Here is a 14,485-nt window from a genome sequence, read left to right on the forward strand (position 1 = left end):
GCGTGGACACGCGGGCCCACGGATCACGCTGGGCAGGCTTGGAACCCTCTGCTTTCCCGAGCTCTGATCGCCCCCGCCTGAACCTGCTGTTTTAAAAATGCAAGCAAATATTTCACACTGGATTTGACTTAAACTACTATTAAATTTGAACTTTCATATATTAATTAACCAGAGCATTTGGAATATAAATTTAATTTGTAGTGATTTTATTAAATGTATATACATTTTTAATACTGTTTATCCTGTTATTTTCCCCACGGTTTTGATAACTTCATGATGTTTTACATATGCTTCTTGTTTAAAAAAAATGAACAGAGAAAATTGCAAAGAAAAAGTAGTAATCACTTAAAAATCTGCTCTTTAAAGATCCCCATCATTATCATTTCAATGAGTGAATTTCCAAGGAGCACTTAATCTTTCTCTTTGCCAATGACTTTTGTTGTCAAAACTAGCATGTACTAAGTTTACAGATGTATTGGTATCTACTTCTGTATTTCTTTTGATACTGGTTACCTATCCTACTCTGTTCTGATTTTGGTAAACTTAGAGTTCATTATGTGCTGATCCATACATAAACCAGTTACATCCTAATTACATAGTATTTCTGTTTCTGAATTATCTTGTCCATTAATATTATTGTTAAGTTAGAAGCTTTTCAGCTACCTCCCCCAAAATATTGAATTGTTAGTAGAATTGCCTGTTCCCATATATTATACATTGAACTGTAAATGAAATTAATATTTCCAGTGTATTTTCTTGCTACTTTGTAGATAGAAAGGGTTTTTTCCTTCATATTTTTCTCTTCCTCATCAGTGATATCATGAAGTCTTAAAAGTTTGTCAGGTAGGAATCTTTTTCATTTGTTTCTCGAGAATTTTCTGCTGGAAAAAAAAATAGACACAGCCAATGAACCAATTAGCAAATAAAAGTAAACATTATAAAACAAAAAATAAAAATAATTTGGGATGCTCTCACTCTATAAATACAAACTGGCCTTCTAACCATCACTTTTTCGTAATCCAGTAAAATCCATGGGATTGAAACTCATGCTGGAGAAAGGCTTTGCTAACCATACAGACCCAAGAAAACAGTTTTGAAACTTGTTGCTCTCACTTGAGCTTTTCAGACCTCTGACCAATGACACCTTGGGGAAGGCAAGAGGTAAATTAAAAATCTAAGGGATTCCATATGTTTGCCTTAACATACAATATTTGCTTTTCTCTTTCTGACTTACTTCACTCTGTATAACAGGCAGTAGGTTCATCCACCTCACTAAAACTGACTCAAATTCATTCCTTTTTATGGGTAATAGTCCATGATATATATGTATAACATTTTCTTTATCCATTCATCTGTGGGCACGGTGGGGGATGAAGAGGGTAGGACAGATTGAGAAAATAGCATTGACATATATACACTGCTGCTGCTGCTGCTACTGCTGCTGCTGCTGCTGCTGCTGCTACTGCTGCTGCTGCTGCTGCTGCTAAGTCACTTCTGTCGTGTCCGACTCTATGCGACCCCATAGATGGCAGCCCACCAGGCTCTTCTGTCCCTGGAATTCTCCAGGCAAGGATACTGGACTGGGTTGCCATCTCCTCCTCCAATGCATGCATGCATGCCAAGTCGCTTCAGTTGTGTTTGACTCTGTGCAACCCTATGGACAGATATACACTATCATGTGTCAAGTGGGCTTCCTTGGTGGCTCAGACAGTCAAGAATCTGCCTGCAATGTGGGAGGCCAGTGTTCGATCCCCAGGTTAGAAAGATCCCCTGGAGAAGGGCATGGCAACCCACTCTGGTATTCTTGCCTGGAGAATCCCATGGACAGAGGAGCATGGCAGGCTACAGTCCATGGGGTTGCAAAGAGTTGAACACAACTGAGCAGGTAAGCACATGTGTAAAAGAGATAGTTAGTGGGAAGCTGCTATATAACTCAAGTAGCCTAGTGTGGTGCTCTGTGAGGACTTCAGGGGTGGGATGGGAGGGGGAAGGAGGCTAGAGAGGGAAGGAATATACATATATACAGTTGCTTCAGTCATTTCTGATTCTTTGAGACCCTATGGACCAGCAGTCTCCTCTCTCCACAGGATTCTCCAGGCAAGAACACTGGAGTGGGTTGCCATGCCCTTCTCCAGGGGATCTTCCCGACCTGGAGATCGAACCTGCATCTCTTATGTCTCCTGCATTACAGGCAGATTCTTTACCACTGAGCACCAGGGACGTTTATATCAGTCGCTCAGTCGTGTCCGACTCTTTGCGACCCCATGAGTTGCAGCACGCCAAGCCTCCCTGTCCATCACCAACTCCCAGAGTTCACTCAGGCTCACATTTATCGAGTCGGTAATGCCATCCTCGGTTGTCCATCTCATCCTCGGTTGTCCCCTTCTTCTCCTGCCCCCAATCCCTCCCAGCATCAAAGTCTTCTCCAATGAGTCAACTCTTTGCATGAGGTGGCCAAAGTACTGGAGTTTCAGCTTTAGTATCTCAGATGTGAGGTTACCATATCTGGAAATACGGTTGTTGCTTATATGAGTAATTAAGATGAGGTCAAACTGGAGTAGGATTGGGGAACTCTGGGGCTTCCCAGGTGGCTCAGTGGTAAAGAATCCACCTACCTTGCAGGTGACTCAGGTTCGATCCCTGGGTCCAGAAGATCCCTTGAAGTAGAAAATGGCAACCAGCTCCAGTATTCTTGCCTGGAAAATTCCACAGACAGAGGAGCCTGACGAGCTACAGTACATGGGGTCACCAAGAGTTGGACACAACTGAGCATGCACGCAGTGGACAAAGAGGCATGCCAGGGAGATGCCATGTGAAAACTGGAGTTATTTTTCCACAAGGCAAGGAACCGCTAGAAGCCAGGAGACACATAGAACAAACCCTTCCTAGAGCCTTCAGAGGAAGCATGTCCTTGCCAACAACTTGAACTCAGACTTCCAGCCTCCTGATGTGTGTAAGACAATTTCAAAATTTCAGTTTGTTGAACTCTCTATGAAACTATCCATCTAGTCGATGATGGCATCCAACCATCTCATGCTCTGTCATCCTCTTCTTCTGCCTTCAACCTTTCCTGACATCAGGGTCTTGTCCAATGAGTCAGTTCTTCACATCAGGTGACCAAAGTATTAGAGCTTCAGGTTCAGCATCAGTCCTTTCAATGAATATTCAGGACTGATTTCCTTTAGGATTGACAGGTTTGATCTCCTTGTAGTCCAAGGGACTATCAAGAGTCTTCTCCAACACCACAGTTCAAAAGCATCAGTTCTTCAGGGCTCAACTTTCTTTATGGTCCAACCCTCAAATCCATATATGACTACTGGAAAAACCATAGCTTTGACTAGATGCACCTTTGTTAGCAAAGTAATGTCCCTGCTTTTTAATATGCTGTCTAGGTTGGTCATAGCTTTTCTTCCAAGGAGCCTTTTTTCATGACGGCAGTCACCATCTGCAGTGATTTTGGAGCCCAAGAAAATAAAGTCTGTCACTGTTTCCATTGTTTCCCCATCTATTTGTCATGAAGTGATGGGACCGGATGCCATGATCTTAGTTTTTTGGATGTTGAGTTATAAGCCAGCTTTTTCACTCTGCTCTTTCCCTTTCATCAAGAGGCTCTTAAGTTCATCTTTGCTTTCTGCCATAAGTGTGATGTCATCCACAAATCTGAGGTTATTCATATTTCCCCTGGCAATCTTGATTCTAGTTTGTGCTTCATCCAGCCCAGCATTTTGCATGATGTACTCTGCATATAAGTTAAATAAGCAGGGTGACAATATACGACCTTGATGTACTCCTTTCCCAATTTGGAACAAGTCTGTTTTTCCATGTTCAGTTCTAACTGTTGCTTCTTGACCTCCATACAGATTTCTCAAGAGGCAGGTAAGGTGGTCTGGTATTTCTATCTCTTGAAGAATTTTCCACAGTTTCTTGTGATCCACACAGTCAAAAACTTTAGCCTTTGAAGTCAATGAAGCAGATGTAGATGCTATCCTGGAATTCTCTTGCTTTTTCTGTGATCCAACAGATATTGGCAATTTGATTTCTGGTTCCTCTGCCTTTTCTAAATCCAGCTTGAAATCTGGAAGTTCTTGCTTTGTGTACTGTTGAAGCCTAGCTTGGAGAATTTTCAGCGTTACTTTCCTAGCATGTGAGATGAGTGCAATTGTGTGGTAGCTTGAACATTTTTTGGCATTGCCTTTCTTTGGGATTAAAATGAAAACTGACCTTTTCCAGTCCTGTGGCCACTGCTGAGTTTTCCAAATTTGCTGGCATATTGAGTGCAGCACTTTCACAGCATCATGGCCACCTCCATGGCCCTATCAGAGTCTTTTTCTAGCCTCTGGCAGCTGGCAATCAGACAGCCTCTTTGGCTGGTCCTTCTCTGTTGCTCAGCCTGTTCAGACACTTAAATGGCCACCCTGGATGGAGTCCTTCTCTCTTGCTTCATATGTCAGGCACTTAAAGAAGCCCCCTGATTGGGGTCCTTCTCTCTGGTTCAGTGCATCAGGTGCTTAAAGAGCCAGTCTCTCTGGAGTCTTTCTCTATTGTTCAGCTACCTGTGCTGGTGTGTGGGGAGAGAGAGGCTACAGTGATGGCTCCACTCTCTGCATGTGACTCAGCAGTATCCCCTTGCCTCTGTGGCTGCCTGGTTTTCCTCCACAGGCATTTCCCACAGTGGTCTCTTCCCTCGTGTGCCCTGGGGTCATCTCCCTGCAATCAACAACAGATCTTGCCCTGGGTTTGCTCTCCAATTCCTATGCTCAGCTTCCCAGCTGCTGTGCTTTCTAGGGTACTTGTGTGCCTGTCTGGGATATGTGTGGCTGTGTCAATGATTGTCCTACTCCACCAGTTCATCTCACCCTCCATACTTCCCCATATCCATAGTCCATCCTCTATATCTGCATCTTTATTACTGCCCTGCAAACAAGTACCATCTTTCTAGATTCATGTATATGTGTTAATATGCAACATTTGTTTTTCTCTTTCTGAATTACTTCACTCATATGACAGACTCTAGGTCTACCCACGTCACCACAAATGAAGCAGTTTCATTCCATTGTATAAATGCACACATCTTCTGCATCCATTCATTTGTGGATGAATATTTAGGTTGCTTTCATGTCTTGGCTATTGTAAATATTGCTTCAATGAACATGGTTCACATGTTTTTTGGATTATTGTTTTCTCAAGGTATATGCCCAGAGTGGGATTGCTATGTTATATGGTAGTTCATCAGCTTCCTGGGTGACTCAGTGATAAAGAATCTGCCTGCAGTGTACGAGATGCAGGAGACACGGGCTTGATCCTCGGGTCAGGAAGAACCCCTGGAGGAGGGCATGGCAACCCACCCAGTATCTTGCCAGGAAACTCTTCTGGACAGAGGAACCTGGTGGGCTACAGTCCCTAGGGTCACAAAATGTCAGACCCAACTGAAGCAACTGAGAATGGATGCACATGGTACTTCTATTTTAAATTTTTTAAGGAGCCTCCATATGGTTCTCTATCGTCACTGTATCAATTTATATTCCAACAGTGAAAGAGGGTTTATTTTCTCCACACCCATTCCAGCACGTATTGCTTATAGATTTCTTTATGATGACCATTCTGACTGGTGTGAGGTGATACCTCATTGTAGTATTGATTTGCATTTTTCTAATAATGAAAAATGATGTTTCATATGTTTCTTGGCCATCTGTGTCTCTTCTTTGGAGAAATGTCTATTTAGGTCTAATTAAGAGGAAGTAGTCAAGGCTATAGTTTTTCCAGTGGTCATGTATGGATGTCAGAGTTGGACTGTGAAGAAAGCTGAGCACCAAGGAATTGATACTTTTGAACTGTGGTGTTGGAGAAGACTCTTGAGAGTCCCTTGGGCTGCAAGGAGATCCAACCAGTCCATTCTGAAGGAGATCAACCCTGGGATTTCTTTGGAAGGAATGATGCTAAAGCTGAAACTCCAGTACTTTGGCCACCTCATGAGAAGAGTTGACTCATTGGAAAAGACTCTGATGCTGGGAGGGATTGGGTGCAGGAGGAGAAGGGGACGACTGAGGATGAGATGGCTGGATGGCATCACTGACTCGATGGACGTGAGTCTGAGTGAACTCCGGGAGTTGGTGATAGACAGGGAGGCCTGGCATGCTGCGATTCATGGGGTCGTAAAGAGTCAGACACGACTGAGCGACTGAACTAAACTGAACTGAACTGAAGAGGAACTAAAAAGCCTCTTGATGAAAGTGAAAGTGGAGAGTGAAAAAGTTGGCTTAAAGTTCAACATTCAGAAAACTGAGATCATGACATCTGGTCCCATCACTTCATGGGAAATAGATGGGGAAACAGTAGAAACAGTGTCAGACATTATTCTGGGGGGCTCCCAAATCACTGCAGATGGTGATTGCAGCCATGAAATTAAAAGACACTTACTCCTTGGAAGAAAAGTTATGACCAACCTAGACAGCATATTAAAAAGCAGAGACATTACTTTGCCAACAAAGGTCCGTCTAGTCAAGGCTATGGTTTTTCCTGCGGTCATGTATGGATGTGAGAGTTGGACTGTGAAGAAGGCTGAGCACTGAATAATTGATGCTTTTGAACTGTGGTGTTGGAGAAGACTCTTGAGAGTCCATTAGACTGCAAGGAGATCCAACTAGTCCATTGTAAAGGAGATCAACCCTGGGATTTCTTTGGAAGGAATGATGCTAAAGCTGAAACTCCAGTACTTTGGCCTCCTGATGTGAATAGTTGACTCATTGGAAAAGACCTTGATGCTGGGAGGGATTGGGGGCAGGAGGAGAAGGAGACGACAGAGGATGAGATGGCTGGATGGCATCACCAACTCAATGGATGTGAGTTTGAGTGAACTGGAGTTGGTGATTGACAGGGAGGCCTGGCATGCTGCAATTCATGGAGTCACAAAGAGTCGGACACGACTGAGCGACTGAACTAAACTGAACTGATTTAGTCTAAATTTAATTTGGTTGTTTGGTTGTCTTTTTAGTTGAACTGCTTATATATTTTGGAGATTAATTCTTAGTCAGTTGCTTTATTTGCAGTTAGTTTCACTTCCCTGGTGGCTCGGCTGGTAAAGAATCCACTTGCAATATGGGAGACCTGGGTTCGATCCCTGGCTTGGGAAGATCCCCTGGAGAAGGGAATCCTTCTCCCCTGGAGAAGGCTACCCTCTTCAGTATTCTTGTCTGGAGACTCCCATGGACTGTACAGTCCATGGAGTTGCAAAGAGTCAAACATGACTGAGTGACTTTCACTTTCACTTTTTCTCCAGTTCTGAGGTTTGTCTTTTCAATTTTTTGTGGTTTCCTTGTTGTGCAAAAACTTTTAAGTTTAATTAGGTTTTGTTTGTTTGTTTGTTTTCATTTTCACCACTCTAGATGATGGGTCAAAGAGGATCTTGCTGCCATTTATGTCAAAGAGTGTTCTGCCTGTGTTTTCCTCTAAGAGTTTTATAGTGTCTGGCCTTACATTTAGGACTTTTATCCATTATGGTTTATTTTTGTTAATAGGGTTAGAAACTGTTTACATTTCATTTTTTTACATGTAGATGTTCAGTTCTTCCAGCACCACTTATTGAAGAGGCTGTCTTTTTACTATGGTATTTCCTTGCCCTCTTAGTCAAAGGTTAGGTGACTATAGACGCATGAGTTTTTCTCTGGGCTTTCTACATAACCCAAAGCAATCTACACATTCAATACAATCCCTATCAAATTACCAATGGCATTTTTCACTGATCTAGAACAAAAAATTTACAACTTGTATGGAACAACAAAAGACCCCAGATAGACCCCTTGGCAACCCTGAGTAAGAAAAATGGAGCTTAAGGTCAGGCTCCCTGACTTAAGACTATACTACAAAGCTACAGTAATCAAGACAGAATGGTACAGACACAAAAATGGAAATATAGATCAATGAAACAAAATAGAAAGGCAAGAGATAAACTTACAATATATTTTAAAAATACAAATAGCTTGTAGATTTTTCAACTGACTAAATTTTGTGGGTGCTGATTCCTTCAGCCCAGATTTTTTAATCTCACTGATCTTCTTTGTCTCCAGAAATACAGACCCTGCATGTGACTTTGGCAAGTGTGGGAACTGGCTGTGTTGCTGCCTCTCAGACCAGTAATTCTGTCCACCACAGTGAACTCCTCCCTACTATCGTCAGGTATATGAGTTTATGACTATTTTCCCAGGGTCCACATAGAAGTTTCTCAGCTAATTGATGCTTATTCAGGGGAATAAGTGGAGAAGGCAGTGGCACCCCACTCCAGTACTCTTGCCTGGAAAATCTCATGGACGGAGGAGCCTGGTAGGCTGCAGTCCATGGGGTCACGAAGAGTCAGACACGACTGAGAGACTTCACTTTCACTTTTCACTTTCATGCATTGGAGAAGAAAATAGCAACCCACTCCAGTGTTCTTGCCTGGAGAATCCCAGGGATGGCAGAGCCTGGTGGGCTGCCGTCTATGGGGTCGCACAGAGTCAGACACGACTGAAGTGATTTAGCAGCAGCAGCAGAAGCAGGGGAATAAGTATAACAAGGTCTGTTAATTACAAAGCAAGTGTTAATATTTGTAAGAGTAATAGTATCTTAAAAGCAATTATAACCAAAGTCTATTGAAATTGTTGACTTTGTGCCAAGTACTATGCTAAACTTCAATGCATACTCTCATTAAGTTTTTAGAACTTTTGTCAACTAGGTGCAATGTGTAACACTGTTCAAAGGCTAACACACCTTGACTTTGACAAAGACAGCTAGCAAAACACAGAGCATATCACAAAAGCAAGTGTTTATCATCATGCTCATGATTTAATACTGTAGGGGGTTTTGGTTCCAAAATAAAAGCAAAATGCATGTTAAGTCACTTCAGCCATGTCCGACTCTTTGTGACCCTGTGGACTGTAGCCCACCAGCCTCCTCTGTCCATGGGATTTCCCAGGCAAGAATGCTAGAGTGGGTTGCCATGCCCTCCTCCAGGGGATCTTCCTGACCCTGGGTTCAAACCCTCGTCTTGGCACCAAAGTCAAAATAATAGATCATAAATTAAAGTCTAGAATTTTACTGGATTATTATGCATTATCATTTAGCCATCAGAGCAAAATCTTCAGGATTAGATATGATGGCTAGTAGGTGTGGGGCAGTACTGACTCCCCTGCTGATGACCCTAATGGTAATCTACCCATCCTGCCCTAGATCATCTATGAAGTCTTTCCCATAATTGCTGGTCTTCTCATTCTTCTTCTGCCTGAAACTAGAAATCTGCCTCTGCCTGATGCCATCCAGGATGTGGAAAATAAATGAGTAAATCTTCTAGCCACCCCTTTGGAGGGACTGTGTGCTTTGGATCTATGGGTGAGAAAGGCGACACACTGTGTGGGTCCCTCAGATCAATGGCAAGCTGAGCCTTGCCTGGGATATGCCCATCTCTGCCTATTGCCTTCATGAGGGGCAAGATCATTTCTATCCATTATGAGGTGTAGTCTATACTGCAGAGATCCCCTCTGCCCTGTTTTCATTGGTTACTTTAGTGCTGAAGAAAAGATTGTGAGAGAACATCCTATCTGCCCTCATGAGAGACACACATTCCTGATAGTGTTTCATGGTCTTCCAATCCATAAGAGTTAAAGTCTTTCTTTGAAAACATATGAGAAAGATAAATCTTGCATTGGTGCCTATAAGACTGGGCAATTTTACTGCCATAAATAATGGAACTATTGAGGATAAGGAAAATAAGAAACTGGTAAAGATATCTGTTTATAAGAAAAATGCTCAGTCACTCAGTCATGTCTGACTCTTTGCGACACCATGGATTGTAGCCTGCCAGACTCCTCTGCCCATGTATTTTTCTACACAAGAATACTGACATGGGTTGCCATTTCCTGTTCCAAGGGGTCTTCCAGGCCCAGGAAATGAATCCACATTTCTTGCATCTCCTGCATTTGCAGGCAGATTCTTTACCACTGTGCCACCTAGGAAGCCCATTATTAGCCTAGGGCTTCCATAATGAAGCTCCACAAACTAAGTTACTTAAACAACAAAAATTTGTCTCACAGTTAAATAGGCTGAAAGTGTGAGCTCAACTTAACGGCAGGGCCACCCCTCTTCATAGGCTCTAAGGAAGGATCTGTTTCAGGTCTCTCCTACCTCCCAGTAGTTCCTTGGCTTGTGGCAGCATAACTTCAATAATCACATAGCATCTCCCAGGCACATCACTGTGTCTAAATGTTTCCTTTGAATAAGGACACCAGTCTTATTGGACTAGGAGCCCACTCTACTCCAATATGACCTCATCTTCATTCATTATATCAGTAACTTCCTTTTGTCTTAATATAATATTCTCACATTCTGAGATGCTGAGAGTTATGACTTCAACACATGAATTTTAGGAGAGACACAATTCACCCCATAACAAATTGGGAGTTCTCTTAGGATTTTCACTTCACCTCTTGCCTTTCCTCTGTCACTGGCCAGACCTCTAAAGAGACCAAATGAGAGTAGCAGTTTTCAAACTTTCAAGGGTCTGCACAATCAGCAGAGCCTATTCCAAAGTAAGTATCAAGTCCATAGATTTTATTGAATTAAAAAAGACTATAGGGAGAATCAGTTTGTACCTGTGCATTGAAGGCACACAGACATTTTTCTTTTTTTAGTGTTTGTTTCCATTTGCTAATTGGTTGGTGATTAATTGTTTCTGTTTTGTTTTCCAGCCAAAAAGTCACAAGAAAAGTAAATTAATAGTTTTCTCCATAAAAGTGACAAAGTTTTAACGGGACTGCATGAGCTGACTGGTGAGAAAATGAAAAATGTGAATAAAAAATAAGAATTTTCCTTTTTATTTACACACTAGCAAGAAAATATAGTGGAAAATGAATCTCACTTACAATCATGGCATTAATTTTCACTTAAACATATACTTCATTGAAATATGTAATTCCATGAACAATTCTTTTGAGGGAAAGTAGTTGAAAAAGTTTTTAATTTATCAATCAATTATTAATAGACAAGATGACTCAGAAAGAAAGATACATAATGGAATTAGGATGTGACTTGATGTATGGAGCAGCATATGGTGAACCCTAAAAAAATGTGCAAAAATCAGAACACTATAGCCTATGCAACTGGACATCAAAAGTAATCCAGAAACAGATACCCAATGTGTATATGCTTAACATGATACATTTGAAATCATAAATCACCTGCAAAGAAAAAAGATTATATAATCTTTGAAAACGCATTCATTGAAATAACAATGGTGACATTTAACATTTTAATGGTGAGATTTTAAGTGATTATTACTTTCTCCTTGAAATTTTAAAAGAATCTTAAAAGAAAACAACTTTGAATACTCATTGGAAGGACTGATGCTCAAGCTGAAGCTCTAATACTTTGGCCACCCAATGCAAAGAGCTGCTCATTGGAAAAGACCGTGATGCTGGGAAAGATTGAAGGCAGGAGGAAAAGTGGGCAACAGAGAATAAGACAGTTGGATAGCATCATCAATTCAATGGACATGATCTTGGGCAAACTCCAGGAGATGGTGAGGGACAGGGAGGCCCAATGTGCTGTAGTCCATGGTGTCCCAAAGAGTCAGACACAACTTGGTGACTGAACAACACCCAGAGAGAACTAGACTTAGACATTACAGCAGAAGAAACATCGTGCTGCTGCTGCTGCTAAATTGCTTCAGTCATGTCTCACTCTGTGCAACCCCATAGATGGCAGCCCACCAGGCTCTGCCATCCCTGGGATTCTCCAGGCAAGAACACTGGAGTGGGTTGCCATTTCCTTCTCCAATTCATGAAAGTGAAAAGTGAAAGTGAAGTCGCTCAGTCGTGTCCGACCCTCAGCGACACCATGGACTGCAGCCTACCAGGCTCCTCCATCCATGGGATTTTCCAGGCATGAGTACTGGAGTGGGGTGCCATTGCCTTCTCTGAGTCATCATATATCACAATTATAACCACATTCTCTCTTGAACGTTATCTCTGCTCTTCCTTCCACTTTGACTGTGTAGGTTTCAGAAACATAAGTCTCTGTCTTAATACTGAAAAGGTGGAAAAGCACAATGCAGTGAAAAGCAAAAGCAGTCTACTAGGATATTCCTAGGATGAAATAAAATGTACAATTCAGTAATTACTTTTTTAAGCTTGGCAGTAGATCTATACTGTCCTTGTGCTTTCTGTGCATTTGAGTCTTCTAAAATTGTAGAATTGTATTTATTTTTTAATATAAATTTATTTATTTTAATTGGAGGTTAATACTTTCAGTTCAGTTCAGTTCAGTCGCTCAGTTGGGTCCAACTCTTTGCGACCCCATGAATCGCAGCACGCCAGGCCTCCCTGTCCATCACCAACTCCCAGAGTTCACTCAGACTCACGTCCATCGAGTCCGTGATGCCATCTAGCAATCTCATCCTCTGTCATCCCCTTTTCCTCGTGCCCCCAATCCCTCCCAGCATCAGAGTCTTTCCCAATGAGTCAACTCTTCTCATGAGGTGGCCAGAGTACTGGAGTTTCAGCTTTAGCATCATTCCTTCCAAAGAAATCCCAGGGTTGATCTCCTTCAGAATGGACTGGTTGGATCTCCTTGCAGTCCAAGGGACTCTCAAGAGTCTTCTCCAACCACCACAGTTCAAAAGCATCAATTCTTCGGTGCTCAGCCTTCTTCACAGTCCAACTCTCACATCCATTCATGGCTACTGGAAAAACCATAGCCTTGACTAGACGGACCTTAGTCGGCAAAGTAACGTCTCTGCTTTTGAACATACTATCTAGGTTGGTCATAACTTTTCTTCCAAGGAGTAAGCGTTTTTTAATTTCATGGCTGCAATCACCATCTGCAGTGATTTTGGAGCCCCCAAAAATAATGTCTGACACTGTTTCCACTGTTTCCCCATCTATTTCCCATGAAGTGATGGGATCAGATGCCATGAATTTCGTTTTCTGAATGTTGAGCTTTAAGCCAACTTTTTCACTCTCCTCTTTCACTTTCATCAAGAGGCTTTTTAGCTCCTCTTCACTTTCTGCCATGAGGGTGGTGTCATCTGCATATCTGAGGTTATTGATATTTCTCCCGGCAATCTTGATTTCAGCTTGTGTTTCTTCCAGCCCAGCGTTTCTCATGATGTACTCTGCATATAAGTTAAATAAGCAGAGTGACAATATACAGCCTTGACGTACTTCTTTTCCTATTAGGAACCAGTCTGTTGTTCCATGTCCAGTTCTAACTGTTGCTTCCTGACCTGCATACAGATTTCTCAAGAGGCAGGTTAGGTGGTCTGGTATTCCCATCTCTTGAAGAATTTTCCACAGTTTACTGTGATCCACACAGTCAAAGGCTTTGGCATAGTCAATAAAGCAGAAATAGATGTTTTCCTAGAACTCTCTTGCTTTTTCCATGATCCAGCAGATGTTGGCAATTTGATCTCTGGTTCCTCTGCCTTTTCTAAAACCAGCTTGAACATCAGAGAGTTCACGGTTCACGTATTGCTGAAGTCTGGCTTGGAGAATTTTGAGCATTACTTTACTAGCATGTGAGATTAGTGCAATTGTGTGGTAGTTTGAGCATTCTTTGGCATTGCCTTTCTTTGGAATTGGAATGAAAACTGACCTTTTCCAGTCCTGTGGCCACTGCTGAGTTCTCCAAATTTGCTAGCATATTGAGTGCAGCACTTTCACAGCATCATCTTTCAGGATTTCAAACAGCTCAATTGGAATTCCATCACCTCCACTAGCTTTGTTTGTAGTGATGCTTTCTAAGGCCCACTTGACTTCACATTCCAGGATGTCTGGCTCTAGATTAGTGATCACATCATCATGATTATCTGGGTCGTGGAGATCTTTTTTGTACAGTTCTTCTGTGTATTCTTGCTACCTCTTCTTAATATCTTCTGCTTCTGTTAGGTCCAGACCATTTCTGTCCTTTATTGAGCCCATCTTTGACATTGTATTGGTTTTGCCATACATCAACATGAATCTGCCACAGCTATACACATGTTCCCCATCCTGAACCCCCCTTCCTCCTCCCTCCCCATACCATCCCTCTGAGTCATCTCAGTGCACCAGCCCCAAGCATCCAGTATCATGCATCGAACCTGGACTGGCGATTCGTTCCATGTATGATATTATACATGTTTCAGTGCCATTCTCCCAAATCATCCCACCCTCTCCCTCTCCCACAGAGTCCAAAAACTGTTCTATACATCTGTGTCTCTTTTGCTGTCGCGCATACAGGGTTATCATTACCATCTTTCTAAATTCCATATATATGTGTTAGTATACTGTATTGGTGTTTTTCTTTCTGGCTTATTTCACTCTGTATAATTGGCTCCAGGTTCATCCACCTCATTAGAACTGATTCAAATGTATTCTTTTTAATGGCTGAGTAATACTCCATTGTGTATATGTACCACAGCTTTCTTATCCATTCATCTGTAGAATTGTATTTAAAATTTCTCTACCTGGCTGTACCAAAGTAC

At 42.1% G+C, this 14,485-nt stretch overlaps 1 long non-coding RNA gene across 1 annotated transcript in view; it reads right to left on the reverse strand.

Moving 5' to 3' along the window:
- Positions 1 to 217: 217 nt before the first annotated feature.
- The window catches only part of LOC138084518 (uncharacterized), a 32,677-nt gene continuing 18,409 nt past the window's right edge, over positions 218 to 14,485 (reverse strand). Inside the window, exon 3 of the long non-coding RNA XR_011145205.1 lies at positions 218 to 881. This is a non-coding gene — a long non-coding RNA (uncharacterized lncRNA). The remainder of the gene's footprint in view (positions 882 to 14,485) is intronic.

This window comes from Capricornis sumatraensis, chromosome 8 (assembly GCF_032405125.1).
Source record: "Capricornis sumatraensis isolate serow.1 chromosome 8, serow.2, whole genome shotgun sequence".
Lineage (NCBI taxonomy): Eukaryota > Metazoa > Chordata > Mammalia > Artiodactyla > Bovidae > Capricornis > Capricornis sumatraensis.